The sequence below is a fragment of the Dromaius novaehollandiae genome, chromosome 16 (genome assembly GCF_036370855.1).
Source record: "Dromaius novaehollandiae isolate bDroNov1 chromosome 16, bDroNov1.hap1, whole genome shotgun sequence".
Taxonomy (NCBI): Eukaryota; Metazoa; Chordata; class Aves; order Casuariiformes; family Dromaiidae; genus Dromaius; species Dromaius novaehollandiae.
This window is the reverse complement of record NC_088113.1, coordinates 8,600,907-8,628,304: the sequence shown is the minus strand read 5'-3', so window position 1 is coordinate 8,628,304 and position 27,398 is coordinate 8,600,907. Positions and strand designations below refer to the sequence as shown.

At 44.5% G+C, this 27,398-nt stretch overlaps 1 long non-coding RNA gene across 1 annotated transcript in view; it reads right to left on the bottom strand.

Moving 5' to 3' along the window:
- Nucleotides 1–723: 723 nt before the first annotated feature.
- Nucleotides 724–27,398, bottom strand: part of LOC112979126 (uncharacterized) — a 69,987-nt gene continuing 43,312 nt past the window's right edge. Inside the window, exons 8-13 of the long non-coding RNA XR_010391866.1 lie at nt 16,586–16,703; nt 11,528–11,680; nt 10,582–10,645; nt 8,455–8,500; nt 7,313–7,550; nt 724–5,577 (exon numbers count right to left, since the gene is read on the bottom strand). This is a non-coding gene — a long non-coding RNA (uncharacterized LOC112979126). The remainder of the gene's footprint in view (nt 5,578–7,312; nt 7,551–8,454; nt 8,501–10,581; nt 10,646–11,527; nt 11,681–16,585; nt 16,704–27,398) is intronic.

Here is a 27,398-nt window from a genome sequence, read left to right as displayed (position 1 = left end):
GATCATCGCTGAGGTAATTACTAGGTGTTTTACACTCCTTAAAGCCCTTGAGGAAGTACCTAAATAGGATTTTTAGATTAACTCCAACACACAGTTCCCAAGCCTCACTTCTTCCTCTGCAGAAGTTAAAAATAGAAAAGACAGTTTAGCAAGGCAGACAGCCCAGCACAACCGAGCCACAGCACCAGGGTCACTAACTGGCACGACATGAATGTTACAACTGGTTTAGTCTCCTCCTGAAGCTCAGGGACAACAATGGGGAATGCCCAAGAGAGAAGGAAATGATGAATGCCATTTCCCCCCTCCTTTTTAAGTAATCCAACCCTTTTATTTAATAACAACCTTCAACACATCGTTGCCAGCATTACCCATTCCAGTTCCACATACAGTTGCCAGAAAATAGCCCTAGATTTGGTTCTAGTATGCAGAAAACAACTAAACCCAAATGGAAAGAGCACTGGTATGCCCCTGGGCAGCGGTGGACGAATCCAGCCTTTACCTTCCGTCCAGAGAAAACAAACCTCACTGCAGTTCACTGATGCTGACTATAGTTAATCATTAGGTACAATGTACAGTGATGGGTCTCTGCTTAAGATATACATAGTCCTTATTTTGTGGAAGTCCAAATAAACTCAAGCCATCCAACAAAGGGTAAAGTCAACCTGTGTTCTTTGTGGTAAGAAAATCATGCCGAGTAGTCAGAAAGGCACTCAGACTCCATAAGGCATTGCTTAAATTACCATTTATTGGCGCTAACACAAGAAGGAAAAAGAGGACAGACATTGGACAGACCTCCAGGCAAGGCACAGCACGTGGTGCAGGTCCTGGCCGTGGGGAGGTTCACCAGCATTGTGGTCTGCAGAGCTCTTATAGGATTTCCTTAGAAGACAACAGTTCTGTTCAGCGTTTCTACTCTCCAACAGAAGGATGTTCACATGAGCACTTGCTGCTTCACTCTGAGACAAGGACATGCAGGCGGTGCGATTGCCGGTCCCCGTGGGAGCTGCTCGCTGCCTCCTCCGTTGCAGTAGCACAGCACAGGAAGCTAAGTTTCTCATGCAAATAGAAGTGAAGATTTAGGAAGAAAAAGCCCACCACATACCAAGACTCCTTGTTAATAACAAAAAAGGAAAAGGAAAATAAAGCACAAACTGATGACATTGGAATCACAGCCATCAACTCAATATTTGGCAGCAAACATGAAAGGAATCAGAACATATAAGAAGAAAACTGAGTTCATGAAGTCATTTATAACAGCACAGGCAGAGCATAGGAGAGTCCAACACACAGGTGGCCATTGGGATCACTACCCAAGGATTACTGAGGAAGACCAAGTTTTCCGGAAGGACAGAAGGCCCAGAGGTGCAGTCATGAAGCTAAAGCATAAACACTTCTATTGTACCGATACAGTGAATAAATACAATGTGCACATACATAAGAGCCTCCTGGTTAAGCGCGGTAATTTTATTTGTGTTAACATTTTGCATGTAGAAACCCAGGACTGTTTCTACTTTGGTACGATGTTCCCAACAAACTAGAAGTTCCTGCAGACACGTGCAAAGAACGAAGGAATGTCCTGAGCCTCGTGAGGAAACCTGCTTTGGCTGGTTTGGAAGTTCAGTGGTGCAATTGCTTTGAGTTTGGATGTTTGCTTTAGGTGGTGAAAATAAACAACCGTGCCACAAAAGCAGGGAAGAGAACATTGTCATCACAGGTAAACTAAGAAGCAACCTAGCAATCAAAGCAGAGGGCAAATATCGTCACTAAGAGAGGATAATTCAACAGAAATCTTATTGCCAAAGGCCGTAACTACAACTGAGCAGTTTAATCTCGCACCAAGTCTTGATTTAGACTCCAGCTTTGGCCTTTTGTCTGTGCCCACAGGCCCTGTGCACACATTCAGCAGATGTGGAGATGTCTCATGCCCATCTTCTAAAGGTAACAGGAAAATATAGTGGAGCCTCCAGTTCTAAACTTCTTTCTTTATGGAGGTGAAAGAAGGGTTGACTAAGTTCATCCTTTTGTCTTCATTTTCATATGCCTTCTTTGTGGTTCAATTATTATGACATTCTGCCTGCGGATAGCGATGGTTTGGGAATCTGGTAATATTTAAAAATATAAATATAAAAATAATAAAAGGATCCTGGCTGCCAAGCAGAAAGTAATTAAGGACCCCAGAACACACAGAGGGCAATAAAGTTACTGAAGAGAGCGAGATTCATTAAGCAAGATAAAACACAGCAGGGCACGCGTTCCTGGGCCCATCCGCTGTGCCCTGCACAGTATCGTGTACCGCAGGGCTAACGCCGCGCTGCTGCACACGGCTGAGGGCCGCGAGCCGGGGGAGCAGAGCGCTAATGAGTCGAAGGCCCAGGCTGCAATATCTCACCACTCTTCTGAAACAACCCTTGTCTACATTAAAAGTTCAGCATTGGCTGAACTAAGGCTGAACAAAGAATTCACAACAAAATTTCTTAGTCTAAACTTACTGCCCGGAATTATTCTATCACAGTATTTTGCAGAAATGAATTCGAGGCTGATGGAAGAATGGCTCTCGGCAAGTATTTGCTCCTCTGCCTTGGAAACCTGCTAAATTCTGACGAGCTATCACAGCATTGCTTCCACTTCCCGAAGGGGTAACTACACAAAGTCTTTGACGTTCAAAAACAGTGTGACAAAATAGAAATAAAACATACAACGTGCACCTCAAAACTATGTATTTACAAGTCAGTGTCCGCAAGCATGTACATAGAAATCATCCAGTTGTTTTCTTTAGGCAAGCTGCAGTTAAACGAACTATTTGTAAACTCTAGGAAACATTGACCCTGCAGCGTGAGAGCTCTGCTGACTGGGCATGCCGTAAGGTCTCAGGTGCATGGTAAAAATCTTCAGAATCATCTGCTTGTATCCAGAATTCTCTCTTCAGTAACTATGGTTTTTCACTGCAATATTTAAATGTCTTACGCTCCCATTACATAGGAAATTGTTATTATTCTCACTTTATAGAGACAAAGAAAATTGTCTTGCTCAGTGTCGCACCGCAAGAGTGTGGCAGGAACAGGAAGTGAAGCCACATCTCCCAGCCCTAGTTATACTCTAATTCCTTATCTTTTTCATCCTGACCTAGGAAATCTGGGGATTTTTTTCCTTTGTTTCTTTTTCTTCCTGTCCTCAAAACGTACTTAGGTTTTGTTGTAAAACTTTTCCGTTCAGCCCTTTAGGCTAGAAGCTTAATTTGAATCACCCATACACACGACTCCAGGACCTAACGCTAGCTGACAATTTCTCTTAAAACTTGCCAACTTGTTGCAGCACCGCGTTTGCATTCTGTGACGATCTAAAACACTTACATGACAGGTAACATGCACAGAACCAAAACCCTAGATTAAAAACTTTGATTAAAAAAAACCCTAGATTAAATTAAAACTATTTAAACATTTGAGTAGTCCCACCAAGGCCAATTCAAATATGCTACACATGCAATATTATCAGCATGCAATTATATTCCACAAGAACGCGTGCTAATGCCCTATTTCTCAAATGCATATACTTTAACAGACCTAGGCAGAGCCTCTAGGAAGACATTTAGAGATGATAACTATTTTGCTGAGCCAATTACTTACACAACATTGAGGTGTCATTTAGTAAGGACACAACAACCACCTACTCAGGGCCTGATAGTTTGCATTTAGTCCTGTAGTACAGTTGCAGATTCAGACAGTTCCTGATTTTTCTCCATCTGATTTCGAACACTTTTCCTTCTCTCTCCCAACTGCAGATAAGGTCACACTGTGCAGCCTAAAACCTTGCAAGGTGCTTCCTGAATTTATCAACTTTACTTCATTTATTTTTTGTGTGCAAGAAAAGGTAGCTTAAACTCCTCAGCTCCTTCTGACATCCTTGGGTTAGGCCTTGGGCCATCTCACCTAGGTGGCAAGTGGCATTTTTCCACCCAAAAGCAAGGACTCCCCAGTTAAAGGACCACTCTGAGTGCCATGACCAATGTAGTTTACCACGTGGCAGGGAGATAGAAGTATGAGGAGAAGGAAGAAGAAACGCAGTGCTTGAAAGAGCAGCACCTTTGTCTGGCTATATAAATAAAGCAGGAGTTTATCATAATTTATTTATAAAAACTATTTCTAATCTAATTCTTTACATATTATCTAGGGGCAAGAGAGACTAGACATAAAAATGGTTCTTAATCAGGAATTGCCACATGGAGTGGTTTTGATTAATATGCAAAACATAGATTATAAATAGATTTATAAATAAATGATCAACTAAGGCTGCTGCTTTATTTATCTATGGACTTGCAGAAAATTTGAAGGCTGAATTCTGATTAAATGAGAATCGCCACTAATGGTGGACTGGATGGCTCAAAGGGACTGGTAAGGGAAAGTGAGAATATATTTGCATAGCACCTTTGATTCAGAAGAACCCCCAAGTGCTTTGCAGAATTAATATTATATTTTAGGGGTCACTTCATCCATTACTGACATACAGCCTCTGAGGAGGAGAAGAGATAACTCTCTGCATCTATTTCACCTTTTGTCAAGGATCTCAAAGCACTTTGCACACTAATTAAGCCTTGTGTTGTATCTATGCAAGCCATTCCTCCTGCAAATTTGTAAATTGATGCAAAATGAAGTATGGGGAATAAAACCAGGGAAAAATTCACCAACTAGTCCTTGATCCAACTTCATTTCACTTCCAAATCATCACGTTGAAGTCAGCAGGTACCTCAAAAAGATGCCCTCAGCTCAACGGGCAGTGCAGATCCCAAATCACCGTGTTCAGGCAATTTTAGGAATTAGACCCACTGTGTCCAGTAACAGACCAGCCGAAACTTCCCATCTGAGGGCACCGTGGTACCCCACCATAGCCAAAACCTCAGCCCCAAAGCCTGCAGCTCAGGCCTAGGAGTCTGTGTTTCTTCTCCCTGATTCACGCTGGTGGGAGGCTGAAGCCCAACGTGGTGCTAAAGGACACCTCTCCAGACAGACCCGTTTGCAGCTGCGATGGTCTGCCCAGCCCCACTGGAACGACGTCTCTGCCTCGGTCGGACTCGCCTCAGCGCAGGAGACGCGCAGATCTGCTGAACACGCTGCGAGGCGACTCGGCCTCTTCCATTTACCCTGCCTTTCAAAAACAAGAGCGCCGAAGCATTTTTATTTCCACACGGCGAAGCTGTCCTACCAAGTCACTTTTCACAGCTGAACACTTCCCAAGGTGCCAGTTCTGCAATTCAGGGCCTGGACGCAGTCCCCCGAGCATGATGGATAGCTTTAAAATGAAGCACCGTGAGATGCACCAGCTGTCCAGGTACGCACCGGATCAGCACGGCTGAGCCCTCCTCCCACCTCCCTCCGAGGAGGAACAGGGACACATCCTGCACGCGCGGACGTGAGCAGGGTGCAGCCACACATGGGTAGTGCCTCACCCAGACGTGAGCTTGGTTTACACCATGGCCAACATGATTTGCTGTAATAGGGGGATGAATTTAGGTGACTCCTTTTCCAAACCCTTGGGGTTTTTTTGCCACCCCATTTCTGCTTTCTCCATCACAGCAACCAGCAGCTAAAAGTAGAGGCAGAAAAAACATAAAGTGAACTTTTCTCCAAAAAAATACAAGCCAACCTCAGAGGTCACCCACCCCGCACACACTTCTCCCAGTTCCCGTTGCAGGTTTTCAGATGTCCCTAGCAAGGAACTCCATCTCACACAACCCTGCTAACTGATCATTGCTGTTCTCAATCCAGACTAGAGAGACCGGGGTTAAACCCTCCTGCGACGGCAGCCACGGCGCGTGCTTGTGCCGCAGGAGGCCGGCAGGCAGTGGGAGCCAGCTTGGACAAGGAGGTCCTCTGTAGTTCCTGTTATTTGAGGACTAGAGATCTGGGCAAAAATTCATCCATCTCCTGCTAGAAGGGCACCAGCGTGGCTGCTTGCACGTTGCACAGCTGCAACATAGGAGCTCGTCGCAGGAGATGCGTTTCTACACAGGTTTTCTCGTCTCACTGTGGTTTTTGAGACGATGCAGGACATGCTGCAAGCGTTTGGGGAGGGGCCAAGTCTATAAATGGCACAGTTCAAACTCCATTCGGTGCACACCATATGCCAGTCTGGTCCTACTTCCTCTCTGCACCCAGCAAATTAGCAAAGTGGACAGTCTATCGACTAAACACAGCAAATTTTACCACAGCAATAATAGTCCGTCCGGAGAGAACATTACTACTCACTGCCCAATTAGAAGGACCTTGAATGCAAGGAAATGCCTTTCGAATAAACATTTGATAACCCTCAATAAAACTGTAAGAGCACGTTACTGCAGATTTACTGCCCCGGAAAGGAAAGCTCTTCACGGTGCAGCCAAGAGCTTATTGCTTCTTGTTTAATGCTGATAAACACTAGAGCTTTGCAGTCTCAAGCAACCTGGGATCAAAGCAGTTTAGCAGGAAAATAACCTGCTGCTCTGCCCCACGCTGAAGGAGGGGTGCTCCGATGCCGATGCCGCAGCGAGGGCAGGTTGTGCGCTCTTGCTCCAGGCTGTGTTGCAGTCGCTCAGGGGTTCCTCACTCCTGCTGTAAGCCTGCACCGCTCTGAGTAGGAGCATCCATGCAGCTGAAGTGCTCCTGGCTCATACCCCAGCTTGCTCAGCCCTGCGGTTGCGCAGGTGGCTAGGTGGGATTGCTGCCTCTTGGCATCTCTGCGTTCCTCTGTTCTGCCACCAAAAGCACCACTGCTGCAAACCCTGTCATCCATGTCTGCAGCGGGGCTACCTCCCCCCTTCCTGCTGCCCCGCACGCATGCAAGGAGCAGCATAAGAAGTGCCAGGTGATCAACTGGACTGCTGCTACTATGGCATTTAGACAGAATATTTAGACAGTATTTGGGTTTTCAGAAAAAGCATGATTGGAGAGGAGGAAGGAATGGGCTGGCTCTATTTACACTGCTCCAGGTTTCCCATTAAGACCGCCCAGACCCCTCGGGCAGCAGCCCTTCCTGCATTAGCACAATGGGGATTTTACAACCCCGGGGAGGATACCGCAGCACTTTTGTTCCATTAATGAACATTGACACAAAGGTCTTGCCCTCGCCTGATGAGCATTGATGTGTTGTTTTCTGTATTCACAGTTCTTGGTGATAAGGAAGTATTTACAGGGTTTTTTTTTCACCCTCCTTAAGAAGCCTGGTGGGGAACAGCCCAGTGCTCCACAAATATACACCCAACAAAAATCATTACTAATTCCTTTATCACTTTTATTGTCTTGAGCATGTTTCCTCCCTAGTAACCCTGTAGCCGGTGCCCTACCTTCTTGGGAATAACCAGGGTGCCAGGGGGACCAAGAAGTCCTGTCAGCCAAAAAGCCATGCCCACCAGTGAGCCATCTTCTCTGGAGACACTCACGCCCGTGGTTCCTGCAGGGCTGCCTGGTGCCACCACGTCCCGTGACACAGGCTCTCCGTGCGCCCAGCCAGCAGGAGGGTGGATGGATGTCGGCTGCCGTGATTGCATACGTTCGGAGACTGGGCAGAAAGGTCTCACTATCCTGGGCAAGAGAAAGGGTTTCACAAAGATCATATGGTGAGCTGGAGATGTGGTAGAAGAGAATTCATTTCCCTGAATGAAGGATACAGATTTAGGAAGCAGCTTTCAATTGTTTTGGTGGAAAGTGGTGGGAAAAAGAGAAAAAGATTGCTCTAAGTCAAAACCCTACTTAAAGAATAAAAAGCAACATTCGGCGAGTAGCGAGGACTTTGATGCTGGATTGTCCAGATTTCCTAATTAGTCAGTGTTTATGCATGGATGGGAGCCTTCTCTGTCCCCAGCCTCTGAAAGATTGCTGGTCATCACCGCTTTTTGCAATAGGGAGTGAGCAGCACTAGAAGTGACCTGGGACGCTGTGATCAGTGGGCAGCCTGCTTCTGAAGTTGGCCAAGCCTAACAAGAGCCCACGGTCTGACAGCCTGATTTCTGGTTGTCTAACAGTCTAATAGGGGTTTCCCTTCTGGAGGATTTGCAGAAAGGAGATGGACCGTAGCTTACCCTGTGGTGTGTCATGGAAAGTAAGGAGCATATGTTGCCCCGGCTGAGAAAGCCGGAGCACACTGAGCCCCATGGCTCCATCCCAACCCTCGATGCCGTGCTCCCGTTATCACAGGTAATTCCTGCGATGGGCACCCGGCTGCCTCTTCACATGCCCCACAGGCACTGGGGCATCGCTCTGCTCCCCTCCTGCTCGCCCGCTGAGATTAGAAAAGTCCCTGTGTTTCCTCACGGGGTTTTTTCCTCCTTCTGAAACAAAGGGGTTAAACTTGCTTCTTCTACATAAATGCTAGAGATCTGCTGATCAGCATTAGCGCTAATACACCTCTATTCCTTTAGCCATCTACATTTTGGAAAATGGTTTCAAAATACTGGTCCAAGTGTGTGTGAAAAATAAAAATACGTACATGTAGCCGCTTGCACGTTCCTATCAGGCTTCTGCAGTTGTTCGCACTAATTTAGTAAAAAAGGAATATATAAATTAGATACCTAGCAGGTGTGTAATCGGTCTGTGCATGCAATTACAGCAACAGTATATTCTTTGACTCTGACTCCTGAATCAATAAATAAAAAACAGCAAGAGACTAGTCTCTTTGATATCAGATAACTTGCCTTTGAAAACAGGAACTATCAAGATACAAAATTGACAGGAAAGTGAAGGATGTCAGAGGAAGATCTGATACTGATATGTAAGCTGCAATTGGTTAAAGAAGTAGGAATAAAAAATATAGAAGATACAAAGCCCATATTTATACAAACAAAATAACAAACCCCAGATTACTTCCTTTTCAATACTTTCAATTAATAACGTAAAGTTTCTGACACTAATTTTTAAAATTCTTTTTCTGAATACTGAATGTGTTTCATATGTTTTCTTTCACTTCGTCAAATGCAGTGAAGTGCATGCTGCACTGGGTATTGCCTTTTTTCCCCACATGCAGAATGATATCCAAATGTTTCAGATTTTTTTACTGCCCCATTTCTTTTTATGCTGAAAGAGGTTTCAAAAAGTTGAAGAAATTTCGAAAAGCTATTGGTGAAAGAACAGACTGGAAAAGAACAGAAGACAATATGAAACAATACCTGCATAACTGTCTTTCAACTGGTGGTGAAAATATTGGGAAAGTGAAAAGAAAATGTTTTTAAACACTTACAATAGTGACTTTTGCTGGTTTGTAGACTTCTCCCCAGCAGAGAAGAAGAAAAAATTTAATGGCGATACTAGCAAAATTCTGGCTCATTGAAAGGTGAACGTTTTTATTGCAGCTGAAAAATTTAATAATTTAAAATTTCTACAAAACATAAAAGTTCGTTGCACTTTGACTGAAGTAGCAAAAGTTACAGGACCCCTGATCTGACTCTGCACTGCAACCACCTGTCATTCTGCTATATATTTTTTTATCCTTCCTAAATCTATCACTCAAATGACACTAGATCGCTACCACAGTCAATAGTTTCTTCATTCATCAGTGTTGCAAAAGATAAAGTTTACACTAGAACAGGACTTTATTTCTCATAATCTTTATTTTTGTCATAAAGACTTACCTTAAAAAATTGGCAGAAAACAGGCACACAAGTACAAGACCTGCACTCAAGGCAATATGGTTCTCTACAGCTAAGGAAACAAACTTGGTTTTTTTCCCTCCTGAAAAGTTGCATTAGATGCTGCCACTTTAGGAAATACACGGGCATCTGCTGTCACTCAGTAAACACTGCAGCCATGGTAGGGGGCCAGGATTTTTCAAGTGTGGATGTTAAGTAAATGCATTACCCAAATCAAGGGCTAACCCTGCCTGTCTGAAGTAAAATGGAAACTGCTCTAGTAAGGCTTGGTCCTCCAGTGCAGTGCCTGAGCCTTTTGTGATACCAGTGTGAAAAATACGCTGTCCATGAGAAAGAGGCAGAAAAGTAAAATAAAGGGAAATAATAGAAAAAAAGCTGATCTGAAAGCAGGTCCTCCTCCCTTGGAAAAGGAGGGGAAGACAGACTACCAAGAAAGTCATGTTGTCTGTCCCTGACCAGCTGATGTCCCATGGCTATTAGCTGCTCCTCCTGCAAACCCACACCAAGGGACCTGCTCAGACACGTGCCATCAACTCACTAGAATAAAGGCGTAACGCAACTCTCATCTGCAACATGTCCTGTGAATTTGACTTTGTTGACTCACGATTCAACCCATTGTCCTAAATGTTCATTCACGCAGAATTTATGAGGTGTCTGAGCAAGATAAACCAAAACAAGATCTAGATTTTATAGTTCAAATCTGTCCCTTTTGGATGCTTCTTTATTGCTTGTATTACTATGAACACAGTGACAGAATCTTATTCAGCATTTCTATCAAACAAACCAAAACACGTAACAAAGCATCTCAGGTGATGAATCTCAAGTCCAGGAATGCAGCCTCCACATCACTGTATGAAGTTACTAGAGTTGAGAGGGATCACAAAAATTGCAGGAACACTTTCTAGAAAGTGCATTCACATGCACCATCTATTTGAGGGGTGCATATTAACCCCTGTGCTTACTGGACTCACGTGTTTATACAGCATCTCGGACAAACATCAGGGAGCTCCTCCTCTGCAGGATGGACAATTTCAGCTGCCAGGAGAGACAAAACAAAGGAAAAAACAGTAACTATTTTCAATTTGCAGGTGGGGCAATGAGGAAGAGATTTAGTCTCGTGTCCAAAGTCATTCAGGAAGGGTATGGCAAAGCTGGGAGCGGACCTCCAATTCACAAATTATAGTGCGAATGTTAGTTGCAAAACTGTCTTTAAGCACATGTACAGATTTAATTTGATGAGCCAAGTTCTGACAGTTTGTTCTTCATTATTATAATTCCTGCTCTAAATTACTGGGTCCAGTGACAGGCAAGGTAAAACCATGCAGAAATCATGTATTGTTTTAAGGCCCCATCTCACTACTGAAAATGCAGCCCCATTGGTTCTGGGACTAGTCAAAGGTAAAAAAAGCATCCTTAGGAATCATTTTGAGCTGACACAGTGCAGTGAGGTGGCTTTTTCCCTTTGCAGCTTGTGTACAGCAGTTCAGCTCTTTGCGTTTTCCCTACCAGCTGCTCTACGAACACTCCCCCTGTCAGCGGGAAGTTACAAAAAATGAATGAGGACTGATGATTAACGAAGAAGGAGGGTGCATATTAATCATGCAGTCAACATTCGATGGGAACACTGATGGAATAGTGGTCCCACTGGAAGTTGTTAGGAGTTGATTTTTATGCCCCAGGGCAGTAGTTTTAAACCACGAGTCATGATGGAAGAGAGGGAGCTCGTAATGTTTTAAACAGGCCATAGTGAAAATACACCAGGGCCCTCCCCCCCCCCGCCCCAGCTCCCTTCTTTGTTGTGCCGGGACAAGACCGAGACCATAACCCAGGTGTGTTGTGCCAGGCTGGGACCGTAACCCAGGTCCGTTGTTCACACCATGTTCCCCCAAATCACCAGAAACCATAAGGACCACAGACCTTTGAGAAGTGGAGCAGGAACGGGACTTCTCCAATTTCCTTTCCAAACCGCAAGCGAACTCTTGCCTCCTGAGGCCACTCCGGTCAAGTCAAGGCACAGAGGTGTCACTAGATCTGAGCGGCTCCCGCCTCACTCAGCACTTCCCTGTTGCACTGGAAGAATGAGGAGAGTCTGGGGCAAAGCACTTCCAGAATCGGAAATCCAGGTTCGATTTTTTGCTATTTACAATCTCATCACATCTACATTAGAGAGCTGTGAATCAAAGCCCTCCTAACACTGGCTGCAATTTTCAGTATCACACAATTTAACAAGTGTAAAGTACTTGCAATCAGAACTATATATGAAGTGAACGACTGATGCTTTTTCTTTGATATTATACAAAATCATTCACTATACCAGATCATTCATTTTTTTCTGCTAAAAGACCTTGCAGATGCTGCCTTCAAGCAAGCTTCATCCACATACCAGACACAACCACTGAAACTCTGAAAGTAAGAGAGAGAGATGAAATACTGTAAAGATACTGCAGATTTACTGCACATATCAATTTTAGTTGGACAGTCATAGAAAGGACTTGCGAAGTCATTCAAATGTGGCTGCAGTCTGACACTGAAGTTAGCGTGAGCTGGATACACACCAACATCCAGCTCTTCCAACAGTCCCACCATGCAAATACGCTATCGCATGTATTTTACAATTGCTATTGCAGTTGTTTCAAAGTAAGTTTTTTTGAGGGAATGAGATGGCAAAGAAAGGAAGGCTATATTTTGAGCTGATATCAAATGCTGTAACTTGACTGAGGTCAAAGGAGTTACGAAGTTTCTCAGCGACAGATCTTGGGTGCTCCCATGTTGCTCACTAATCTAATCTCTACCAATACTCCAAAAGGATGCAGAGATCATGGCACACGGTCACTTCCACGAACCTTGCTCTACCAATTAATCCACATGCTCTTCTCAGGAGAACATAGCATCTCCACTTGGCCACACACTAGCATTCCTTGCTATTGACAGGGGCACCTGTTCTCACAGTGTAAGGGACTGGGGGAAATTTACTGCCCTGAACTACTTTTTCATCATCTTTCTCCTGCCGCCCCAGTCTGTCTCATCTCTTTTCTGGGATTTTATAATTATTTCCATTTTATTCTTATTTTTCATCACCATGGGCTAGGTTGTCTTTCTAAATAAAGGTCTGGTTTTGAAAATACCGAAAGCTTTTATAATTGCAGCAGAAGGTTAGACAGATTAATGTACAGGCATGATGGATTACGCATGCGTTTTTCCAGAGATTTAGTCTTCAGTCTCTTGCTATTCAGCCAGATTGCCCAAAAATAAAGTGTGGCTGCTCACAAGATGCAGCTTGGCTATTATTTCTCCAGCATGCCCCACACTATGAAGGTAAAAATCAAAGCTGTTCCTATAGTTTCAGCTAGAGAGAAGACTGAAGTGGGCTGCAGTGCATCTAGTTACAAAGAATCTGGAAGTCACACAGGAGAAAGTCTCCCGAGAGCCTTGATGCCAGAAGAACTTGAACAGCAGAAATCACTTAATCCTCAGTGCTGCATTTTATCCAGAACATTAGGCCTCCAACAGCACAGAAACCCGCAGGTGCATTTCCGTAGTTAGTTAATGCTGTTCCATAGGTGGGTGATTTGCAGACATGCAGGATATCTGGTGTGTTAGGACCCCGCTCTTTTTTTGCTGTTCAGCTCACAGAGCGTCTCCCGCTCCCCGATGAATGTGCCGGACTTGTCTGCATGTTTTCACAGCAGCTGCTCCCGCGAAGCTGGCAGTACATGAAGCAGCAGCCAGGGAGGGGATGTCGCAGCAGCCTTTATTCCGGCAGTCTTGCAAAACTAGGTGCTGCCTTACGAAGGGGACAACGCACTGCAGCTCCCCAAATAAATAACTGTTTAATGCACCTGTCATTTCAGATGTCAGACCAGAGACAAGGTCAAGCTTGGAGAGAAATCAGCCTGCTCCATCCTTGACCCGTCATTCATCACTGCAGTTGTCCACAGCCAAACAGTCCAGCTGGTTAACAGGGAAAAAACCTTACTTATCTGAGCCCTAAAAGGGTCCCATTTCTGTTATGGAGAACTTTATTAATAATACTCTCCAAAAAGCAGCGGGAGCTCTGATGGACAGCTTTGCAGTGACGTTTTTAATAAGGAAGGTTAAAATCCTGTATCTATGCACCCAGTCAGCAGGCTGGAGGAGATGAGAGGTTAATTTCATAGAGGGGAAAAAGGTGAATGTTTGTAAGTTATTAGGGAGAGGAATATGCTTTCATAGTTATGGGATATATCAGCCCTGCCTTCACCTTTCCTCATGTAGTATGCTGTATGCCACGTCAGCTGTGTTAACGCATCCAAACTTCATGCCGGTCCATCCTCAAATCTTTGGGCAATAACGAGCATTGCCAGCTCCTCGTTCTTGCCACTGTATTAGCCATAGCTCTTAAAAAGCATAGCTCCTGAATTCATGTTAATTCACAAGAATTTCAGAAGTCATTATGGTCCAAGCTCCTTAGCGAAAAAAAGCTAAAAGGGTGAAGCTTTGTCCCTGTGAATGAGAAGAGAATGGGAGAAGAGAAGAGAAGGAAAAAGAAGAGTATTTTTTTAGTATTTAAAGGAGGAATTGCTCCTGAATGAAAGCACAGGAACAGCAACAAGAAGAACAGCAAGAAGGCAAAGCATCCCCCGTTTGGCCCAGAGAACTACGATGCTTTTGGTGCTTTAACTTAGAAGTTCCTACACGCCAAGCACAGCATTCAGTTACTGAGAGAATTGCATCTGGCTTGTAGAAGCAAGGCTCAGGCAAACACACACATTCCCACAGTCTAAAAAGTTTCCAGATCCCAGCTAAGCCATGGTCAACATCCATGTATGAAAACTTAAAGCATGGCAATGCAAGAATTTTCAACTTAGTTCAGCTTTCCTTCATTGCAAGCTGAATTAAGTTGCACTACTGACAGATGTACTCTGGAAGAGTGCTGCAACACACTATCTACCACTCACAGAACAAAATCTGCCATGCTGGTATCTGCCTTAATGCTTTCTATTAGCTCTAATACAATTTCTGAGGGAAAAGTGACATGTTAAAGCCATGTGTCTGATGGTCAGAACAGAGGAAATGCAAACATTAAGATTACGAATATCACATTATTTCTGACCTAGCTCCTGGGCATGAGAGCCTACATGACCTGATTATCTTTTTTGTCCTTCTGCGAGTTGTGATCGGCTGCCCTGTTTACGGACACGGTACTGCTGTGCCATACGGCGAAAGCTGACTCCAAGTTAGTTCTTTAGGTCACCATATTGTTTTCTCAAACATTTTACATTCATTTATGCATAGATGATCCCAGTATTGCAAGAGACACTGTATTCTGAGAGACAGCATGACCATGTATGACTATGTAAAATATTTACATCATAGAAGAAAGTTATGAAAATTGGCATTGTCCACCTGCCTTCTGTTTTGCCTACTTAAAAAATGTCTTGGGCTAGCTGATTTAATGCAGTGACTTAAATTACGGCTGAGATTTTCAGAGGCATGCACTAGATCCCAAACTCCTTGCAGACGATGTTGGCTGTGGTGAGCACGTGAGTCGGTCACCTTTGAAACCCAAGGCTACGCACAGAGTGCTGCCCCTGTTTAAGCAATGAGTTTCTCTTGGCCTCCAGCATTTGTTACCCCAAATCTTTCAGCATTTCTCAGCTAACATCACATCGTCTCTCTCCCTGTGCCGACTCAGCGGCTCCATTAGCGCTCGTTTGTTTCCTCCGAAAAGCATTCCTCTGCTTTGTTTCGCTGGACCTAACATTTTTATTTTTTTGCCTCTTTTCTCCCTCCACAGGGTGACAGCTATTTTATCACCTACAACAAGAAATGCTGATCCTGTTGTGCAGGCAAAACATTTGCAAAGGGGCAGGGGGTACACAGAAAGCAGTAGGAAATTGATAAGGGCTGTAAAGTAGCTTTATAAAAATGCCGACAAGCCTGTTCAGGGCACAGAGCACCTGCACCTCTGCCCCTGGCAGCGCTTCCTTCAGATGCTCCTATTGTTTTCATTACTATTTGTGACTCGATCATTAATAAATTACTATTTTTTTTCTTGTTGGCTGCAGCCACCAAGGGAGCCAGCAGGTGCACCACTTTTACAATTAGCCCTTCGTAATGCATGGTTGGCAAGAAAAGTTGTCCACAAGCTGCAGAGTTTACCAACTGGATTTCTGCTTCATGGCCCCAGCACTTGGAGCAATTAGAGGAGAATTTGCAGGGAGGCACCTTAATGAGTCTGCTCATGTGGCCGAAAACTTTGGTGAAGGGGCTGAATCCCAAACTTGGAGATCTGCTCATGGAAGTGGGTGATCAGGAGGCAGAGGAAGACATGCACAGTAACCTGCAGGGCAATGGGAGCAAGCTGTCTCATTTTAAGAACATATACTGTGCAATCCTGCTTGGGTTACCCTGTTTAGAGGCAGCCAATATTACACATTTCAGATCAAATAAAAGCCTAACTCAGATGGGGCTAGAAAACTGATAAAACTGGGCAGACTTTTGGGTTGAGAAGTGGTTTAGCGTTGCGATCAGAAAGTTGCCATCTCCACCTTTCAGTAGGATCAGGTCCACTCACAGATTTAGCTAGGGATCTGACTTTCCACAGCAGTGCTGTCCTCTGCATTTACGTTGGTAAAATTATGGATATACTCAATTCCTTTTCTCACATAGTATGAATTTCTCAAATACCATTATAACCATGTTATCCTAGGGAAGGATGCAGGGTTCAAACAGCAGTCAGGCGGCCAGGCTGCGTGCTGTGCTCTGACGAGCCCAGGGCAGGGCCTGGCAGCATCTTGAGAGGAGCGTGCAGGATCTCTCATCCCCATTGTGCCACTTTACCCCATGGGGAAAAAAGAACCCCATAAAACAAAATGCAAAGCAGAAAGCGTAAATGACTCAGGAAGAACTAAACAAGGTGAGCACAAAGCGAAAAACCCAAGGGAGGGCAGTTGATCACAGGTTGCTAGTCAGCAAACCAGAGAAGCAGCGTACCTGTGTGCCTCCGAGACAGGGCTCCTTCTGTTCCGACACACCCGGGGGTTTCACACAGTTCTGGTGAAAAAGCACGGTGGCATCTCTATTAGAGAAACTCAGCTGAAACACAGAGGTTCTAGGGGAAGGAGGAGGAAGAAAAAAGTACTATTAAAGATGACATGTCCCACTGAAAACCATCAAAATCAGAGATTGCTTGGATCAGACCTGGCTCCATTCACATCACTGTCCTGTCTTCGATAGCAGCTAATAAGAGGACAAACAAAGTGGCCAGTGGCCAAGCCTGTGATAATTTGCCCTCCCACTGGTACAGGATAAGATCAGGGACTGATTCAAGCTTTGATTCACAGGATTTAAAATCCTCTCGAAAATTATTTTCAAGAGAACCAAAAGTTAATGTTATATTAATGGCTTCCACACAAGCATCCTAGATGCTTGTATCTTGCTAAGTTGAACTGGACAAGAAAACATTCTTTGAATGAATTAAAAAGAAAAAAACCCCAGCATTTTCCTCACTACACAAGGGCAAAACCAAAGTTCAGAAGAATGTCCTAAGAGATCTGCAAGTCACCATGAATTCATCACAGCGCTTGCCTGAGATGTGAAAGACCCCCTCTCCACTTGCAGCAGAGGTCCAATCTCCAGTGGTGGTACTAATCGCTACATTATAGGGTCATTCTTTGCAACCCAACATGCATTTCTGTCTAAAAAGAGTAGAATAACTCTAGCAAGAGAGGCTGCAGAGTCATGTCAAAAGCTTTCCTGGCTAGTTTAATGAATGGAGACAACACAAGCACTTTAGGAGAGGAATCCCATCTGTGCCTAATCAGCAAATCCATGTCACTCAGTTCACATTTGGCGCAGTTTCTGTTACCTTCCTGAGAAAAAAGCATACCACAGTGAACAAAGGCAAAACTCCACATCATCGAGGAAACTTTCAAGAGAAAGAATACAAGGCAGGACTAGCTAGGAAAGTGTAATGACAGCAGATCCAATAAATGCTTGACTTGCAGCTACAGAATGAAGATTTCTACCTCAAACTAGGGTCAAACTAATGCTTTCTGCATGGCTGAGACATACCCTGATAGCAGTACATGCATCATGGCCATGTCCTGCCCATGATGTGCTCCCAACCTTCCTGCCCCCTGGGAATCCAGGCAAATCACAGACGAAAGACAAATTTTCTGCATGCAGATTTTTCTGTAGGACCATGGTGGGGGAGACTGTCTGCATTATGTCTCTCCTGCACACAGCCAGGGTCCCTCCACTGAGAAGATAACAGCCTAAAATCATCTGCAAAATTCTTTGCCTTGAGAGGCAACTTATTTTTACCAATATACAGCCTCACTGAAAATAAAATATTAAAACTCACAGAAAATTCTCCTGGCCATATTTTTTTAATATGTAATTTAAAGGCAAATAAAATCTGAAAGCATTTTTGAAGACAAGGAGAGGAAAATCACAGTGTGATTAGATAACAATTAAATGTGTTAAATAAATAAAGGGCACGATTGTAAAAAAAAAAAAAAACTGAAAACTTAGAAACTAATGCATAATGGGATAGTAGCATGAAAAGTGAGTGTTCAGAGCACAGTTTAATCTCAGCTTCAAAATCAGTTCTTATTTTAGCCAAAATAGGTTACCCAGCCCCGATCCTGGGAAATTTGATATCTATATGGGTTTGTTGAATTATGTTGTTAAAAAAACAAACAAAAAACAAAAAAATACATTCCCACACTACTGCCTCTCCAATACCTCATTTTGCCTGTTTAGGAAACCCTGATGCCTTCCACTTTTTCTTGTTCACCTTCAGCATTAACAAGGCTTCCTTTGTGTGTTTGCTTTGCCTCGCTGTGAGCATTAGCCTAGCCCCAGAAACGCATGGTTTGTTAAAGGTGATGCACCAGAAGCAAGGGGTGCGTCTCCTCGCTCTACCCCCTACCCCAGCACAGCAGCGCACAGCTCACTAGTGGCAGCAGCCGTAATATGTCTTGTTGAGGCCACATATTGTTAAGCCATTAGACTTTCTCCCGCAACCAACACACAGAGCCCCTTAGCTCCTTCCTTTTATTTGACCTGAACTATAGGTTCTGCTAGCAGTAAACTCAATCACTGTCCTTTCCAAGTCTGCTATTAAACCTTGGCTCTAACCAGCCAAGAAATTAATCTCCAGTGCCCGACCTCTCTCAGCCCCAGTGTGCTCTACAGCAGCTATACGCAACCTTTGATCCCCATCTGCATGGCTTCATCCATAAACAAAAGCACCTCGTGGAGTCCAGTGAACCCAGTCAGTCCCTCACAAACATCGTCTGGAAAAAATAGAGCGCTAAGCCTCTCCACTTGGAAGTTTCATATTCTCCTGCCAAAGCAGAGCCTTAGATTAAAAAACTAATAAAACCAAATCGTCTTCTCTGGTCTGTATTTTCTAGGGTCCACATCTATATGCACACTGTAACGGGCTAAAAATATTGCTTTCTCCAGTTGCATATCCTGTGTTATTGAATGAGACAATGCCATACATCCCTCTGCTCTGCATACCTGGAGTGCGTGTCACTCGGGTGGTATTGCTTGTTCCTGGAGAAGGACTAAATCATTACCTGTTTGTTAATCCATCATTCATCCTGACAGTCACCGGTGCATGTTGACAGCTACGGGCAGAGGACGGCCACCAAACCCAGGCAAGCCTTACATTCAAATTTTATCTAAAGCACCAACATTTCAGACAGGTTAGGTCTGTCTCTAGTAATTTTATTAGCCTGATGGTTATAAGGATTGCCACAATATAAACCCTTCTGTGGAGTGTCGAGAAACGAACCAGACCCTGCTGCACCAAGCGCAGTATCAGACAGACAGTGAGAGCAACCGCCTTGAAAGAGATGTTCATATAAGTAAAAGGGGAGCAAAGGTAGTAATTTTCCCCATTTTACAGGTGAGGAATCAAGGTAGAAAGAAATAAATCAATTTTCTTGAGCGCATGCAAGATATCCACAGGAGAAACAAGAACTGAACCTCAAATCATAATCCACTGCCCAATCCCTTTCCACTAAGGGAACCGACAGAGGGACCAACCCCTCACCCCCTGCTATACTGGAGATCAAAACTGGCTACGTCCCTCTGAAAAACCCTACATTCACATGGGCAGAGATCCACCCGCAATAAGCACTAAACTTGAATGTAAATGCAGGCTGTTTTAGCATAGCTAATCAGTCACTTTGGGATTGAAACAAGCTAATATTTACTGCCTCTGAATCTATTTTTTTCTAACTGCAAACAATAGAAGTTCTCCCTCTGCTTTATAATGCTCTTTTCTTCTCCATATAAGCTGTTCAGCAGTCACCAGTTTACCAATTAATGATTTTAATAATAATCAGTTTTTCTTTTATAATTTTTAGAAGTTCTCTGGAGACTTCTTTCCCCTCTCACCAGGTGTGAACACACACACAGCTGATGCATTTGCCAGAAGGAGACAAAACCCTCGACTATGGAGGGGAGAGAAAAAGTGTTGGGAACCTTGTAAAACAGTGTCCCGTTGGAGAGTCCCACTCCCATCTGCTTTCCTTCCCCCACTGCCAAATTTTCTGCCTCCTCAGTTGTGCTGGAGTCTGAATCAACTGCATATATGGTTGTGCTGCAACTCGGAGAGTGGCGGCGTGTAGAGCACAAACAATAACCAAGCTTTACTTTTTTTCAAACCAAATATCAGTTGTGCTTACAAGGCAAAATTAACAATCCTCCTCCTCTCTTTATACTTGAAAACACCAGAAGGAGAACTTGCTGCCTTTCCTCGTTACCCCTTCGCTGCACGGCAGTGGTTCTCGCGGTGGGGATGCAGGTCTCCAACAAAGATTCAATTGCAGAAATGGGCTCCCCACCTCAAGGGCAATTGCAACCCCAGAAGAGAAAACAGATATGAGATCACCAGCAAAACTATTTGGGAACCACTGCTGTTTAGCCTTCCAAAGAGCAACCCTCAGTTAATTCCTTTTAGAGGTCTTTATTCAACTGGTCTCCCTTCTGCAAGATCCCAGCCAGAAGCACTAGGAGACATAATCTTTCCCATTGTACGGTGCTGTCTACAACTATTCCAGCCCAGTAAGTTTTGTCACAGACTTAAGACTATTTTTAGAAGCTTTAAAAATATCCAAGGGGCACCTTTCCTCTTTATTCAGACACAGCATCTTTTTATGTTTAATAGAGAGATTAAAAAAAAATATTTCTGCTTAGCATCAACATGCCTTTCTGTTAAAAATAAAACAGCTGAGTTAGCAAGAAGACGTGGGCAAGAGGAAATTCTATTTATAGAAACTTTTACAACAGTTATCACAAGACGATAGGGATCACTCTGAACCGTAGGCTCCACCGAGGAGTAGCGTGGTGATGAACCAGTCACGGGAGGAGGCAACACAGAAGGGACAAACCGCTTTGAGGGTCGTGCACAGACTGGGACACCAATGCCTTCCTGTGGGACGGGAGAGGACTAGCCCGAAGGAACGTACTCAGGAGCACTGCATGCTCCAAAGACAGCACGCCCAGGATCTGCAAGAGGCAGTGTAAACTCCCGCTGTCCTGAGCCATGCCACCTCTCTTTCAAGTTTAAAGCAACAACCAAACAGAAGAGTATCTGTGCCATTTTGCTCGCTGGCCTGGCTGTGGTAGAAAAGCCAAAAAGCTATGAGAGGGACGCTTGTACTGCTGTGCAAAAAAGTTATTTTCTTGGGTCCATCCAGTGTTCCTGTCTATCTCACTGAGCCTTCCCCATTCTGTGACCCCAAAAAAAACAAAACAGAAAGAAAAAAAATTACAATAAAACAGTTATCAAGCTACAGTGAAATTGTTGGCAAAAAAAAAAAAAAAGAGAGAGAGAGAGAGAAAGAAATAGACACTTTTATCTCTCCATTATACTAGCACCAAAAATTGCAGCCTCAGAGCTGTACGTTATAGGAAGGCAGGAGCAGATCTGACTGGAAACAATGGAGCAAATGAGTCAAAGGTAATAGTAGGAGGAAAATAGTGACAAGGTGTCAGATAAGGGGTGAGTCAGACCAACCGGATTCTGCTCCAAGGCCTGCCACCAGCTTGCTACGTGACCTTGCACAAGTCACCTTATCTGTTTGTGCCACAAACCTCTCATCTGCAAACCTATATTTACCTTCCTTGGAAAACGCTTGCATTTATAGATAGAAAACACTGAATAAGAGCCAAGTATTGCTGCCTTACTACCCTTAGTTCAATGTAAACACTTCTCTAGAAGAATAGTCAAATATCTTTGACAGGGAACAATCAGGAACCATTCTGGGAGAGACTGGTCCAACCCTGAGTGCACAGAGATCCTCTCAACTTCAATGGGAGCAGGATTTTATCCTTTGTATCCAAAAAGAACACGTTTCCCTATCTTGCTGCAGTTAAAATAACATAGGTTTGAGCCTTCAGAGGAACATAGTACACTTGGTGCACTGAACTGATCATTTCTGAAATTTCACCTCAAATTTCATGTGTCTGCATATTTCCAAAGGACCTTCCATTACAAGTGAGGACGTTGCAAAAAGCGGCTAGTTTAAGGTATGCCATTCTTTTGACAATCAGATAACATAAGAGATGCAAAAAAGGTCAGCAAAGAGGAGGAGATAGTTAACCAGAGACAGGTCTCCAAAGTAAATTTTCACAAGGTTTATTTTCTTACTTTTGGACTGCTTACAAAGCTACTCTTCTTTTGACACTATGGCTTGGTGGTTTCTCACCAACGGTAGCCTTGGGTGCCTTTTAATGATGTAAGTGTTTTCTCCTCAGGTTTTTGATCAAATCTGCATAGGAGATCCCAAGGGAACTGCAGAATCCTCTAATGAAATTTGTTATCAAAACATCCTACTGACAACAGGAGAAAGTGTTTGTACATGAGGTCTGATTCAAAGCTCATCTCCTTGGTGGGAAAGAGAGCATTTTGTCCAGGTGTACTTCACACTGCTAGCAGTGATCCAGTTCTTGAGGGGCAGCAAATTTAGTGTTACAGCAGACCAAAAAAAAAAAAAAAGAAATCGCCTTGCCTCACACTTCCCAAAATGCTGAGCCACTCCTCACCCACTGCGAGTTGACTGCTCACAGACAGCGAGAAGTGACCTGTTTCTACCGTCACCCTCCAGCACGGTCTGCTCAGGAGGCTTCTGCACACTGCGATACTGCTCCCTACAGAGTTCTCACAACTGTCCTCCTATATTTCTCTGAAAAATGACCATTCCTGTAAAATATGGCACATCTTCTCCTGGTACATTGTGATGTAACTCAACGGCACTGGAGCCACAGCTCATATTTCCACAGGGTGCCAGTGTCTCAGCACCAAAGTGCTGCTGGCGCCGGACTATCATTTGCACTGTAATTAAATTGAATCCACTCCTTGGCTTGGCTTTATCCCTGAACAATACCTCCGTTTGAGTAATACATTCTCAGGGCACTAATACATCACCCGGGCGAACTCTGTCCATGATGTATTGGCGCAATACATCAGAGTGCACTCCCGCTATAAGGATCTATGGGCATCATACATCATCAAGGTGAGACCGAGCGGTGATGTATTACTCTGAAGATGGTACTGTGCAGCAATGGACTAGGCCAGGACCAAGAGGATAAAGGTTGGCATCACTGTTATCTGATTTCCCAGTGTAATAATGCTGGCACTGAATCAGCCTCACCAAACCAGTGTCTAACTTTAGCCCCTTATTTATTTATCCCAAAGCAGCGCATCGCTGAAAGCGCCTCTCCTCAGATGCATCATTCTCACGAAGGTCCCGGAGGACAGCTAGTACACAATTAGCAGGAGTATATTCTCAGCTTGATGTGAAGGGTTTTAGCCCATTAACACTAATGGCAGCTGCAGAGCTAGAGCTCCGTATATCACAGGAGACATGTACACATACACATGCAAAGCTTTGCACACATTTCACCCACCCAATAGGCACCTGCAGATTGTTGGGAATAAAACACTCACAATGCTCAGAAAATCCACTGAAGCAAACAGTAATTTTTTTTTCCTCCAACATTCACCCTCTTTAAAATCAAAACCTAAGCACGGCCAATATTTGGAAAGGATAAGACAGAACGTGACCCGTTCCCAGACAAAGGCAGCAGCCTAAAAGCACGAATCATGACACCGTTGGGTAGGAAAGCCACCCTTCCCTGGGGTGGCCCATACTCCATGAGCTCTCTAGCCCCACACCAGTGAGGAAGCCTTACTACGGAATAGCAGTGCTGCAGTTCTTGGGGGTATAATCAGTGCAGAGAATCAGGCTAATATAGTTTTAGACAACTGAGGCAAAAAGGAGGCAAAGAGAAGCAATTGCTGCTTGAGAGCCCTTCCTTCCTTCCCCCCCCCCCCCCTTTTGCAAATAACAAAGTAAAATTAAAATATATAGTAATACAAGGCTCAGTGGAAATACTTGAGGATATTTGCTCAGGAGGAGAATAACCAAGAGCAGCAACCTAGAACAAGCCCCAAAACAGGTCTTCGGGAAGAGCTGAATCCTTGCTACAGCCCCTCTGCACCCACTGCTGCACTATGCATCATCAGAGCCTGTGCATCATCAGAGCCTGAGCCTCAGGCACGCTTTCCCTGCGTTTGGGACAGACATGTCCTGGGGAGCAAAGGTGGCTAAAACCAATCTCTGTGCTCCTTACAGGGTCTCAGGGTCTCCCATAAAGCAGACTTATTACTCCTGTGAAAGAAATAACAGGTATAATAAAATACATATATCCCAGCCGACACCTCTGCCCAGCAGGCCCTTACGGGCAGCGAGGAGCACCGAGAAGGACGCCAGGCCTTTGGGCCAATTCCCATCAAGTCCTCTTTGGCTCCTGCGGGGCAGGATCTGACCCATAACACATGCAACCACCGCCTCTCGACACCAGCACAGCACGCCTGCCTGCAAGCAAGGGGGACCTGGCACTGTCCGTACTGCCACAATGTGGGAAAGGGCCAGCCAGCCCCTGCCCTGGCACGTGCACCCCGCCGCCTTCCCGGGCCGTGCCACGTGCACCGTGCTCAGCTTCTTTATAATAAAGGCAAGTCTGTCTGCTCCTTAAACATTAGTATAGCTGCATTACACAGTTATTTCCCTCCAGAAGTATCCCCACACCAAGCAACCAATGAAGAAAAAAACCAAAACCCCCCAAAAAAGACAACCTAAAGCATTTACTGAAATAACTTCTCAGACTCTCAATCTAGTCTTTGAAAACAACCTGGAAATGACATTCTCATTAATTACACACCATGTATCTGGAAAAGGACAGCACTACAGAGCCGACAGCAACAAGAGAACAAAACAGCTTGGGCAGGTGGATACCAAAGCACACTGTCATGAAGAAATGCTCGTCTTAGTACAGGCAAGGATGACCAGAGCCCAGTAAGAAGCGAGAGCAACACTGATGCTAACAGACCGTTTCTGCAGTGGAGCCACAGCAAATGGGTCGTAAGCAATGGGTAAAGGCACCCTCCTGTCACACCAGGCCAACACATGCAGAGAGGACTTGTAGCAACATTTCCCCTTTTAAAGCGAAGACAAGCTCGACCTGGACAAGTCATTTATCTTTGCTTACGCGCTGAGCTTCCATCAGGGCAGGATGATTGATTACTGGATCTGGGAGGCTTCCCAATCAAGACATAGACTAAGAGGAGAGTCAGAGGTCTTCCCTTTGTTGCCTCCTGTGCAGTCAATATTAAATAAATGTAAACCATAAGCACTGAAATAAGTGAGAAAAATGTTTGTTGCATGCTTTCACAGTGACAGAAGGCTTTGCAAATCCATTTAATGGAGCACATGGAGAGCAAATCCTCTTTAAAATTGGAAGGAAACTATGTCGTGTGAGTGCCTGAGTGGGAACAGTCTGGTAGCTAACATACTAACGTAGGACTTTGAAGACCTGAGTTTACAGGTCTGCAATAGACCCATAAACTTCCACGTTCCATCAGCGAAACAGGAGAGCTGTGCTTACCCCAAAACTCAGGAACCACTTAAGGAACTTTAGGAGTTAGACTACATCTCACTGAGATTGGAAAACGTGCTCGCTTCATTGGAACTAACTACAGAAGGCGGGGAGACTCGCAGTCACCTGAAACAACAGCGTGTGCAAACCAACTTGGAATATGAGATGCCCAACGGATGGACGCAGCTGGGCGGTGCCTGAGCGCAAGGTACGTTTGCACATCTGCCCGTGGAGCAGGGGAACGAGAGCAGATGAGAGCAGGCAACCAGCAGAAGCCTGGAGGAGCTGATGCACAGCTGACGGGCCTGCAAGAGTCAGTAAAACAAGACAGAGTCTGTTTCTGGTTGTTCAGTCCTCCTGTGTACAAGAGAGCAAGACCTTCGCACCCCCTTTATTAATAACAATAAAAGTTGCATTAAGAAACCAAAGCAACTTGAGAACAGTTTCTCCTGTTCACTGGAACAATTTAGAAGCAATTTTTTGTGCTTTTAGAGCTGCTCAGAGCAATACCTGACTTAAACGGAGAACCATCTTGCGCTGAAATCAAGAAAAACGCTTGCAACCTTTGGTGTCCAGAGTCCCAGCAGCACCCATCCCTGCAGAGAGGGCAGAGGGGGGCTCCCACCAGCAGAGCTGTGCCTGGTCCCAGAGGCCAGGCCGCCAACGGGAGCGTCCTGCAGGAACCACCGGGCCCTGAACAACGGCACTGGTGGGGTTAGGTGGCCACAGCTCGGCCATGGTAGAGGATGGTGAGCCAAAGGGCGCTGGAGCTGGGCTGGCCCCACCAGCTGCCGACGGCGCTCGGTGGCTCCACTGATTTTCCTTGGCAGAGATCGGTTGATTTCTACCATGTAAAGGGAATAACTACGTTCAGTTCAGGAGCTGTTTGTGCACCTATGCGGGTCGGAGCCGTGCGTGTGGACTGTTTTCGCTAGAGAGCGAGCGAAAACAGAGCAAAGTTTCAGGAGGAAAGTTTATTTTGAAGTATTTCCTGCAGTCTGCTCAGATTATACTTTTAAAAGTTCAATTATCTTCTGATAAACTTACCAGCCAAATTAGGAAACTAAATACAATTATTAAAGCATACGAGAACAATTTCAGATTTGCTGCAAGTGCCAATCCAAATTTAACAAGGCCATAGTTCCTGAAGAATAACTCCAGAAAGATCACTCAGCTTCATTTCAAACTAGAAGAACAGATGAGTGCCTGGGATATGACTTACATTTATTCTCATGTTTTTAATCAAAACTTACACAGTTCTTTTAGCCGGCCAAAAACAGAACCAGGATTTTATAAAAATGTATCCAATTTCTCCACGGAATTGGGGGATTTGACCAACTCTACACTGAGCTATTGAAGTGCTGCACAAAACTTACCAGCCGTGCGCAACACAAAATCTAAAACCTTGGAAAAAAATTCCATGTACTCTGCTGTTTCGCAGAACAATCTTTTATCCAGATGCTAACCCAGCAGCTAGATTTATCTCCGCAAGCGTTTCAGTATTGAAATACTTTTTTAAAGAAAACTTCCCCTAAACTCATTTAACGTTGGCTAAGAGTTCAGAGCACTGAATTTGCATATTCATCTAAGACACAAAATTAGCAGTCTACCCACGCGCTTGCACCATGTTCCAAACGCCTATCAACTATTGTTTAGCTCCTAAATGATCACTGCCTTAATTGATTTCGAACAGTAACAACACATTCATCAGAAGGGGCTCATTCAAAGCTAAAAATACAAAGAGTGGAAACATCACGATGCAGTGCCGCCGGTGAAACTTTGTGTCAGACCTGTTCCACCTTACAGACTCGTAGATTAATTATTTGTTCCTATATGTAGTGTG